Source organism: Triticum urartu, chromosome 5A (assembly GCF_056163025.1).
Source record: "Triticum urartu cultivar PI428250 chromosome 5A, HENAU_Tu73, whole genome shotgun sequence".
Lineage (NCBI taxonomy): Eukaryota > Viridiplantae > Streptophyta > Magnoliopsida > Poales > Poaceae > Triticum > Triticum urartu.
In genome coordinates this window covers 379,062,440-379,072,436 of record NC_141877.1, presented here as the reverse complement: position 1 = coordinate 379,072,436, position 9,997 = coordinate 379,062,440, and positions in this window count along the sequence as shown.

Below are 9,997 nucleotides of genomic sequence, written 5' to 3'. Positions count from 1 at the left end.
GCTTTGTTAGTATGCTTGAAGTATTATTATTTTTATGTCAATATTAAACTTTTATCTTGAATATTTCGGATCTGAATATTCATACCACAATTAAGAAGAATTACACTAAAATTATGCCAAGTAGCACTCTGCATCAAATTTTTTGTTTTTATCATTTACCTACTCGAGGACGAGCGGGAATTAAGCTTGGCGATGCTTGATACGTCTCCAACATATCTATGATTTTTGATTGCACCATGCTATATTATCTACTGTTTTGGACATTATTGGGATTTATTATCCACTTTTATATTATTTTAGGGACTAACCTATTAACTGGAGGCCTAGCCCAGAATTGTTGTTTTTTGCCTATTTTATGGTTTCGAAGAAAAGGAATATCAAACAGAGTCCAAACGGAATGAAACCTTCGGGAACGTGATTTTCTCAATGAACATGATCCAGGAGACTTGGACCCTACGTCAAGAAACAAAGGAGGAGGCCACGAGGTAGGGGGCGCGCCTACCCCCCCCCCCTAGGCGCGCCCTCCACCCTCGTGGGCCCCCTGTTGCTCCATCGACGTACTCCTTCCTCCTATATATACCTACATACCCCCAAACGATCAGATACGGAGCCAAAACCCTAATTCCACCGCCGCAACTTTCTGTATCCACGAGATCCCATCTTGGGGCCTGTTCCGGAGCTCCGTCGGAGGGGGTATCTATCACGGAGGGCTTCTACATCAACACCGCATAGCCCCTCTGATGAAATGTGAGTAGTTTACCTCAGACCTACGGGTCCATAGTTATTATCTAGATGGCTTCTTCTCTCTTTTTGGATCTCAATACAATGTTCTCCCCCTCTCTTGTGGAGATCTATTCGATGTAATCTTCTTTTTGTGGTGTGTTTGTTGAGACCGATGAATTGTGGGTTTATGATCAAGTCTATCTATGAACAATATTTGAATCTTCTATGAATTCTTTTATGTATGGTTGGTTATCTTTGCAAGTCTCTTCGAATTATCAGTTTAGTTTGGCCTACTAGATTGATCTTTCTTGCAATGGGAGAAGTGCTTAGCTTTGGGTTCAATCCTGCGGTGTCCTTTCCCAGTGACAGTAGGGGTAGCAAGGCACGTATTGTATTGTTGCCATCGAGGATAACAAGATGGGGTTTTCATCATATTGCATGAGTTTATCCCTCTACATCATGTCATCTTGCTTGAGGCGTTCCTCTGTTTTCATGAACTTAATACTCTAGATGCATGCTGGATAGCGGTCGATGAGTGGAGTAATAGTAGTAGATGCAGGCAGGAGCGGGTCTACTTGTCTCGGACGTGATGCCTATATACATGATCATACCTAGATATTCTCATAACTATACTCAATTCTGTCAATTGCTCAACAGTAATTCATTCACCCACCGTAAAATACCTATGCTCTTGAGAGAAGCCACTAGTGAAACATATGGCCCCCGGGTCTATCTTCATCATATTAATCTTCCAATACTTAGTTATTTCCTTTGCTTTTTTACTTTTCTTTTATTTTACTTTGTATCTTTATCATAAAAATACCAAAAATATTATGCTATCATATCTATCAGATCTCACTCTCGTAAGTGGTCGTGTAGGGATTGACAACCCCTCATCGCGTTGGTTGCGAGGATTTATTTGTTTTGTGCAGGTGCGAGGGACTCGCGCATAGCCTCCTACTGGATTGATACCTTGGTTCTCAAAAACTGAGGGAAATACTTACGCTACTTTGCTGCATCATCCCTTCCTCTTCGGGGAAAACCAACGCAGTGCTCAAGAGGTAGCAAGATGAACAAAGGTATATTGGATATACATATTATTGATGTGTACTTTACTAGTGTTTATAGCAACCCTCGGCATTCGATACTAGTTCAGTTGCTAAGAGTAGTAACTCGAAATGTGAGTTGCAGAATAAACAGAGACTAGTTAAGGGCGAAGTGATGATGAGAGTTGGAAGTGATTGCAAGGTAGATAAGATCACCACCGCACACTCCCTTTACCTTTGGGATTAGTGTTGAACCTAAAATAAATGTCATTTGGTGTTTGTGTTGAGCATAAATATGTTTGGATCATGTTTATTGCAATACAGTTATTCATCTAAGTCAAAGAATAATTGTTGTTCTATTCACATGAATAAAACCTTCTATGGTCATACACTCAACATAAATGGTTTATTGAATCTCGATCATAGTAATACACATATTCATAATATTGAAGCCAAAAGATGCAAAGTGAATAATGATAGTCCAACTTATATGTGGCACTGCCGTTTAGGTCATATTGGTGTAAAGCACATGAAGAAACTCCATTCTGATGGACTTCTGGAATCACTTGATTATGAATCATTTGGTACATGCGAACCATGCCTCATGGGCAAGACGACTAAAACTCCATTCTCCGGAACAATGGTGCGAGCAACGGAGTTACTGGAAATCATACATACTGATGTATGTGGTCCAATGAACATTGAAGCTCGTGGTGGATATCGTTATTTCCTCACCTTCACAGATGATTTGAGCAGATATGGGTATATCTACTTGATGAAACAAAAGTCTGAAATATTTGAAAAGTTCAAAGAATTTCAGAGTGAAGTGGAAAATCATCGTAACAAGAAAATAAAGTTTCTGCGATCTAATCGTGGAGGAGAATATTTGAGTTACGAGTTTGGTCTTCATTTGAAACAATGCGGAATAGTTTCGCAACTCACTCCACCTGGAACACCACAGCGTAATGGTGTGTCTGAATGTCATAACCGTACTTTATTAGATATGGTGCAATCTATGATGTCTCTTATCGATTTATCACTATTGTTTTGGGGTTATGCATTAGAGACAGTTGCATTCACGTTAAATAGGGCACCATCTAAATCCGTTGAGACGACACCATATGAACTATGGTTTAGCAAGAAACCTAAGCTGTCATTTCTTAAAGTTTGGGGCTATGATGCTTATGTGAAAAAATTTCAACCTGATAAGATCGAACCCAAATCGGAGAAATGTGTCTTCATAGGATACCCAAAGGAAACTGTTGGGTACACCTTCTATCACAGATCCGAAGGCAAGATATTCGTTGCTAAGAATAGATCCTTTCTAGAGAAGAAGTTTCTCTCGAAAGAAGTGATTGGGAGGAAAGTAGAACTTGATGAGGTAATTGTACCTTCTCCCAAATTGGAAAGTAGTTCATCACAGAAATCAGTTCCAGTGATTTCTACACCAATTAGTGAGGAAGCTAATGATGATGATCATGAAACTTCAGATCAAGTTACTACCGAACCTCGTAGGTCAACCAGAGTACGGTCCACACCAGAGTGGTACGGTAATCTTGTTCTGGAAGTCATGTTACTAGACCATGACGAACCTACGAACTATGAGGAAGAGATGATGAGCCCAGATTCCGCAAAATGGCTTGAGGCCATGAAATCTGAGATGGGATCCATGTATGAGAACAAAGTATGGACTTTGATTGACTTGCCCGATGATCGGTGAGTCATTGAGAATAAATGGATCTTCAAGAGGAAGACGGACGCAGATAGTAGTATTACTATCTACAAAGCTCGAATTTTCGCAAAATGTTTTCGACAAGATCAAGGTGTTAACTACGATGAGATTTTCTCACTTGTATCGATGCTTAAAAATCTGTCCGAATCATGTTAGCAGTTGTCGCATTTTATGAAATCTGGCAAATGGATGTCAAAACTGCATTCCTTAATGGATTTCTTAAAGAAGAGTTATATATGATGCAACCAGAAGGTTTTGTCGATCCTAAAGGTGCTAACAAAGTGAGCAAGCTTCAACGATCCATCTATGGACTGGTGCAAGCATCTCGAAGTTGGAATATATGCTTTGATAAAGTGATCAAAGCATATGGTTTTATATAGACTTGCGGTGAACCATGTATTTACAACAAAGTGAGTGGGAGCACTACATCATTTCTGATAAGTATATGTGAATGACATATTGTTGATTGGAAATAATGTAGAATTTTCTGAAAAGCATAAAGGAATGTTTGAAAGGAGTTTTTCAAAGATAGACCTCGGTGAAGCTACTTACATATTGAGCATCAAGATCTATAGAGATAGATCAAGACGCTTGATATATTTTCAGTGAGTACATACCTTGACAAGATTTTGAAGTAGTTCAAAATGGAACAGTCAAAGAAGGAGTTCTTGCCTGTATTGCAAGGTGTGAAGTTGAGTAAAGACTCAAAACCTGACCACGGCAAAAAATAGAAAGAGAATGAAAAGTCATTCCCTATGCCTCAGTCATAGGTTCTACAAAGTATGCTATGTTGTGTACCAGACCTATTGTGTACCTCACCATAAGTTTGGCAAGAGGGTAAAATAGTGATCCAGGAGTGGATTGCTGGCCAGCGGTCAAAAATATCCTTAGAGGAATAAGGAAATGTTTCTCGATTATGGAGGTGACAAAGAGTTCGTTGTAAAGAGTTCCATCGATGCAAGCTTTGACACCGATCTGGATGACTCTAAGTCTCGATCTAGATACATATTGAAAGTGGGAGCAAATAGCTAGAGTAGCAACATGCAAAGCATTGTAGACATAGAAAATTTGCAAAATACATACGGCTCTGAATGTGGCAGGCCCGTTGACTAAAATTTTCTCACAAGCAAAACATGATCACTCTTTGGGTGTTAATCACATAGTGATGTGAAGTAGATTATTGACTCTAGTAAACCCTTGGGTGTTAGTCACATGGAGATGTGAACTAATCACATAAAGATGTGAATTATTGGTGTTAAATCACATGAGGATGTGAACTAGATTATTGACTCTAGTGCAAGTGGGAGGCTGAAGGAAATATGCCCTAGAGGCAATAATAAAGTTGTTATTTATATTTCCTTATATCATGATAAATGTTTATTATTCATGCTAGAATTGTATTAACCGGAAACTTAGTACATGTGTGAATACATAGACAAACAAAGTGTCCCTAGTATGCCTCTACTTGACTAGCTCGTTAATCAAAGATGGTTAAGTTTTCTAGCCATGGACATGTGTTGTCATTTGATGAATGGGATCACATCATTAGAGAATGATGTGATGGACAAGACCCATCCGTTAGCTTAGCATAATGATCATTTGGTTTTATTGCTACTACTTTCTTCATGACTTATACATGTTCCTCTGACTATGAGATTATGCAACTCCCGAATATCGGAGGAACACCTTGTGTCCTATCAAACGTCACAACGTAACTGGGTGATTATAAAGATGCTCTACAGGTGTCTCCAATGGTGTTTGTTGAGTTGGCATAGATCGAGATTAGGATTTGTCACTCCGTCTATCGGAGAGGTATCTCTGGGCCCTCTCGGTAATGCACATCACTATAAGCCTTGCAAGCAATGTGACTAATGTGTTAGTTGCGGGATGATGCATTACGAAACGAGTAAAGAGACTTGCCGGTAACGAGATTGAACTAGGTATTGAGATACCGACGATCGAATCTCGGGAAGTAACATACCGATGACAAAGGGAACAACGTATGTTGTTATGCGGTTTGACCGATAAAGATCTTCGTAGAATATGTAGGAACCAATATGAGCATCCAGGTTCTGCTATTGGTTATTGACCGGAGATGAGTCTCGGTCATGTCTACATAGTTCTCGAACCCGTAGGGTCCGCACGCTTAATGTTCTGTGACGATTTGTATTATGAGTTATGTGATTTGATGACCGAACTTTTGTTCAGAGTCCCGGGTAAGATCGGGGACATGAAGAGGAGTCTCGAAATGGTCGAGACATAAATATCGATATATTGGAAGGCTATATTCGGACATCGGAAAGGTTCCGAGTGATTCGGGTATTTTTTGATGTACCGGAGAGTTACGGGAATTCGTATTGGGACTTAATGGGCCATACGGGAAAGGAGAGAGAGGCCTCAAGGGTGGTCGTGCCCCTTCCCCATGGACTGGTCTGAATTGGACTAGGGAAAGGGTGGACCCCCTTCCTTCCTTCTCCTTCTCCCTTCCCTTTTTTCTATTCCATGTGAGAGGTGGAATCCTACTAGGACTAGGGAGTTCTAGTAGGACTCCACACTTTGGGCGCTCCCTATGAGGGCCGGCCTCCTCCTCCCTCCATCCTTTATATACGTGGCCAAGGGGCACCCCATAGACACAAGTTGATCATTGATCTCTTAGCCATGTGCGGTGCCCCCCTCCACCATTGTCCACCTCGGTCATATTGTAGCGGTGCTTAGGCGAATCCCTGTTCCGGTAGCATCATCATCACCGTCATCACGCCGTCGTGCTGACAAAGCTCTCCCTCAACACTCTGCTAGATCATGAGTTCGTGGGACGTCACCGAGCCGAACGTATGCAGATCGCAGAGGTGTCGTACTTTCGGTACTAGGATCGGTCGATCGTGAAGACGTACGACTACATCAACCACGTTGTCATAACGCTTCCACTTACAGCCTACGAGGGTACGTAGACAACACTCTCCCCTCCTGTTGCTATGCATCACCATGATCTTGCGTGTGCGTAGGAAACTTCTGCAATTACTGCATTCCCCAACAGGTTTTTGTCAATCCTAAAAGTGCTAACAAAATGCGCAAGCTCCAGCGATTCATCTATGGACTGGTGCAAGCATCTTGGAGTTGGAATATACGCTTTGATGAGTTGATCAAAGCATATAATTTTATACTAACTTGCGGTGAAGCCTGTATTTACAGGAAAGTGAGTGGGAGCACTACAGCCTTTCTGATAAGTATATGTGAATGACATATTGTTGATCAAAAATGATGTAGAATTTTCTGGAAAGCATAAAGGAGTGTTTGAAGGAGTTTTTCAAAGAAAGACCTCGCTGAAGCTGTTTACATATTGAGCATCAAGAGCTATAGAGATAGATCAAGACGCTTGATAAGTTTTTTCAATGAGTACATACCTTGACAAGATTTTGAATTAGTTCAAAATGGAACAGTTAAAGCTGGAGTTCTTGCGTGTGTTGCAAGGTGTGAAGTTGAGTAAAGACTCAAAACTAGACCATGACAGAAAATAGAAAGAGAATGAAAAGTCATTCCCTATGCCTCAGTCATAGGTTCTATAAAGTATGCTATGCTATGTACCAGACCTATTGTGTACGTCACCATGAGTTTGGTAAGGGTACAATAGTGATCCAGGAGTGGATCGCTGGACAGCGGTCAAAATTATCCTTAGTGGAATAAGGATACGTTTCTCGATTATGGAGGTGACAAAAAGTTCGTCGTAAAGGGTTGATAACCCGCAAGTATAGGGGATCGCAACAGTTTTAGAGGGTAAAGTATTCAACCCAAATTTATTGATTCGACACAAGGGGAGCCAAAGAATACTCTCAAGTATTAGCAGCTGAGTTGTCAATTTAACCACACCTGGAAACTTAATATCTGCAGCAAAGTATTTAGTAGCAAAGTAATATGATAGTAGTGATAACGGTAACAAAAGGTAACGGTAGTATAAGCAATGTTTTTGGTATTTTGTAGTGATGATAGCAATAGCAACGGGAAAGTAAATAAGCGAAGAACAATATGTGGAAAGCTCGTAGGCAATGGATTGGTGATGGAGAATTATGCCGGATGCGGTTCATCATGTAACAGTCATAACCTAGGGTGACACAGAATAGCTCCAGTTCGTCAATATAATGTAGGCATGTATTCTGAATATAGTCATATGTGCTTATGGAAAAGAACTTGCATGACATCTTTTGTCCTACCCTCCGTGGCAGCGGGGTCCTTACGGAAACTAAGGGATATTAAGGCCTCCTTTTAATAGAGTACTGGAACAAAGCATTAACACATAGTGAATACATGAACTCCTCAAACTACGGTCATCACCGGTAAGTATCCCGATTATTGTCACTTCGAGGTTAATGGATCATAACACATAATAGGTGACTATAGACTTGCAAGATCGGATCAAGAACACTCATATATTGATGAAAACATAATAGGTTCAGATCTGAAATCATGGCACTCGGGCCCTATGACAAGCATTAAGCAAAGCAAAGTCATAGCATCAATCTCAGAACATAGTGGACACTAGGGATCAAACCCTAACAAAACTAACTCGATTACATGATAGATCCTATCCAACCCATCACCGTCCAACAAGCCTATGATGGAATTACTCACGCACGGCAGTGAGCATCATGAAATTGGTGATGGAGGATGGTTGATGATGACGATGGCGACGGATTCCCCTCTCCGGAGCCCCGAACGGACTCCAGATCAGCCCTCCCGAGAGGTTTTAGGGCTTGGCGGCGGCTACGTATCGTAAAACGCGATGATTTCTTCTCTCTGATTTTTTTCTCCCCGAAACTCAATATATGGAGTTGGAGTTGGAGTCAGGGAGGCAACAGGGGGCCCACGAGGTAGGGGCGCGCCCTAGGGGGCAGGCGCACCCCCCACCCTCGTGGAGAGGTGGTGGGCCCCCTGGCCTTCACCTTTTGTAGGTATTTTTCATATTTTCTGAAAAGTCGCTCCGTGAAGTTTCAGGTCATTCCGAGAACGTTTGCTCCTGCACATAAATAACACCATGGTAATTCTGCTGAAAACAGCGTCAGTCCGGGTTAGTTCCATTCAAATCATGCAAGTTAGAGTCCAAAACAAGGGCAAAAGTGTTTGGAAAAGTAGATACGTTGGAGATGTATCAACTCCCCCAAGCTTAAACATTTTCTTGTCCTCAAGCAATTCAGATGACAAACTGAAATTTATAAAGAAAAACTTTTACAAACTCTATTTGCTCTTGTTGTTGTAAATATGTAAAGCCAGCATTCAAGTTTTCAGCAAAGATTATAACTAACCACATTTGGAATAACGCATAGGTCTCAAGTTTACTCATATCAATAGCATAATCAACTAGCAAGCCATAATAATAAATCTCGGATGAAAACACTTTCTCAAAACAATCATAATATGATATAACAAGATGGTATCTCGCTAGCCCTTTCTGAGACTGCAAAACATAAATGCAGAGCACCTTTAAAGACCAAGGACTGACTAGAAATTGTAATTCATGGTAAAAGAGATCCAGTCAAGTCATACTCAATGTAAACTAACAGTAATGAATGCAAATGATAGTGGTGCTATCCAACTGGTGCTTTTTAATAAGAGGATGATGACTCAGCATAAAAGTAAATAGATAGGCCCTTCCCAGAGGGAAGCAGGGATTTGTAGAGGTGCCAGAGCTCGGTTTTGAAACAGAGGTGAATAATATTTTGAGCGGTATACTTTCATTGTCAACATAACAACCAAGAGATGGCGATATCTTCCATGCTACACACATTATAGGCGGTTCCCAAACAGAATGGTAAAGTTTATACTCCCCCTTCCACCAACAAGCATCAATCCATGGCTTGCTCGAAACAACGAGTGCCTCCAACTAACAAGATTCCCAGGGGGAGTTTTGTTTGCAACTATTTTGATTTAGTTTGCATAAAGCATGGGACTGGGCATCCCGGTGACCAGCCATTTATCTCGTGAGTGAGGAGCGGAGTCCACTCCTCTTGAGAATAACCCGCCTAACATGGAAGATACGGACAACCCTAGTTGATACATGAGCTATTCAAGCATACAAAACAAGATATTTATTTGAAGGTTTAGAGTTTGGCACATACAAATTTACTTGGAATGGCAGGTACATACCGTATATAGGTAGGTATAGTGGACTCATATGGAATAACTTTGGGGTTTAAGGGATTGGATGCACAAGCAGTATTCCCGCTTAGTACAGGTGAAGGCTAGCAAAAGACTGGGAAGCGACCAGCTAGAGAGCGACAACAGTCATGAACATGCATTAAAATTAATCAACGCCGAGTTCAAGCATGAGTAGGATATAATCCACCATGAACATAAATATCGTGAAGGCTATGTTGATTTTGTTTCAACTACATGCGTGAACATGCGCCAAGTCAAGTCACTTAAATCATTCAGAGGAGGATACCACCCTATCATACCACATCATAACCATTTTAATAGAATGTTGGCACGCAAGGTAAACCATTAT